Below are 2,677 nucleotides of genomic sequence, written 5' to 3' on the forward strand. Positions count from 1 at the left end.
GTTCAAAGCACATATGTACTTGGTAGAAAAAGAGTGACGAACCGTCAACTGCATACAAATTCAAAAAACCACACATTCAAAACCCAAAATGCAAAAAAACAAACAACAACACAAAATCAAAACCATAAACTCCAAAACCAACCTACGACTTACCCTGGTCGAAGAAGACGTCATTCCGCAGAACGAAGACCGCAAACGAAGCAAACGATGAAACACCCACAACCTTTACGAAGCCCAACGCCAACAACAACGAACAACCCGCAAAATGAAGACCAAACCGGAGCCAATACAAGCAAACCCACACAACCCTAGTGCCAATGCAGAGAATGGAAGAGATCTTTGAGTTTGATGAAAGAGGGAAGAAGAGAGAGGATTTGAATAACATGAATTTCGAGAGGGACAATGTTGGAATACATAAAAACATGTTTCTGTCTCATTAATGATGTCAACTTTTTCATTTTTTTTAAAAAAACATTGCATCCAATGACCAGCTGACACGTCAGTGTGTCAAAAGTGGGTGAAAATTAAGTGTGTCAAAATATCTGAATCCATTTATTTATCACATGGGTACAATTAAACATAGACTTGAACTTTTTACTCTTCTATAATTTACACTCCAGAAAACACACAAATAAAAACAAACAGATTATATTACGTTATATATATAATTTAACTTAATATGGAGATTTTCTTAAGAAGTTATTTAAATAAAATTTAGCAAATACCCATTTTCTAGGTCAATAAAATGCAACTGAAAATCAAGTTGCTAATGGCTGGTTTGTAGTCAAAGGGTATAAAATATATAATTTAGTGATAAAAAATAGGAAAAATACGGTAAAAACCGTGTTTTTGGTGAGATCAGCCACCAACAAACATCAGCATTTGCTATAGTTTACATTGCATGCCAGTTCATTGGCAATTTGCCAGGATATGTAGTATTAAAAAAAGTGTAAACAGAATAAGAAAGGAAGATGTTATACTTCGATTCTGGCTTATTCAATTAGGATTATAGTCAAACCAAACCATACTAATATAAAGTACATTGTAAAAGTCATACTAATGTGATGGCTTTGTTCCATATTGGTGTGTATTGCTTCCAACATATCCACTAAATTTAAGAGAAAAAGAGGGATCAACATAACACTTTTTTATTAGTTGTTCTTTTATAGTTTCAATCAAAATTAGAGTTGTTAATACAATTTCTTATTATGTAAATTAATGCTATGTAATTAACAAAGATCATTTGATAGAGAGAAAAGTATTCACGACTGAGAATTGTGTGGTGATTCCTGTAAATCATGAAATTAATATATTGTGATTGATCTTGAAAATGATATAAAAAATTTATTAATTAGTCAGTTATAAACATATTAAAGAGTGTAGGAATTCCATACTATATTTGTTTTCTTATAGAGTATTATTGGGTATAAAAAGCTTTTTTAGTACTAGTAATTCACTAGTAAACTGATTTTATTAGCCAACACGTGTTGTTTTTTATAATAAAAAATAAACGAGACTAATAAAATTATTATATTCAACAACTTATTTTAATAAGTTAATAGTTGATTTTTTCTGTAAGAACTATATTTACGTAAAAAAATATTTTCCATTTTGTGTAAAGTATTTTAGTATTTATGTAAATTATTTAAATTTTATTGTTACTATAACCCTAAAAAAGGCTATACAGATAATAAAATTTATGAATTATATATCATAAAACTACTTTGAGTAAAATAATGTCAATTTGAAATCTATTATTTGTTCATAACGAGACCTTATTTAGAAATATATGATTTAACTAAATTACAAGTTTGAACAAGTTTTGTTGCAAAATATTTCATAAATTTTAAAACTAAAAAACATGTGGTGATTTTATTAATATATATTTTCCGATAGCATTAAAGAATTTTCGATTCTCTTTACTTTGCCCTTTCTAAACTTTTACTAAAATATTTGGAATATTGGGTATAATGTTCTAAATACTTTGTTAATTATTGACAATTTTAAAGAAACCGGAAAAGTCTTTGAAAAATATGATATTAGCATACTAAAAAAATAAGCTGTATATTTTATAAATTATTTTAGAATTCCTTAAAGATTGTGAAAAGTCTTTTGAACCTAATTTAGGCATAATATGAGTCAGTAGAATATAAAGAAGAATAATATAAGCACTAGGAAACGAACCTATAATACAAAAAATTGGAAAAGAATGAAAAAAGTTAGGACCAGAAAGAAGAAATTATAGAAAGCAAGAATGTGTATATCCAATAAGTCACGTTCGTCGTTATTCGAAAACAAAAAAGGAAAATGAGATTTTAACACTAATTTTTTAACACTATTCACACTGTACACGTGTCAAAACGTGGTTGAACGATTTCAAATTAAAAAAGAAACTTTGGTTTTTCTCTTTTAAATATGTCATTGTCTCAGCTCTTTTAAATTTAAAATCGTCTAACCACATTTTGACACGCGTGCAGTGTTAAAAAAATGTTGTCTAAAAAATATCATTATCCGTAAAAAAAAATTGGTGTTAAAATATTAAAAAGTTGTCCAAAGAATTTAGATGTAATGTAATAGTCCATGTAAATGCAGAACCAAACCTCGAAACATTAATTATGTCAATTTGCATCTCACCAAACTTGAGAAATTTTGGAAAGACCTTGGGTATATAAATCGA

This window comes from Vigna radiata, chromosome 8, assembly GCF_000741045.1.
Source record: "Vigna radiata var. radiata cultivar VC1973A chromosome 8, Vradiata_ver6, whole genome shotgun sequence".
NCBI classification, from domain to species: Eukaryota; Viridiplantae; Streptophyta; class Magnoliopsida; order Fabales; family Fabaceae; genus Vigna; species Vigna radiata.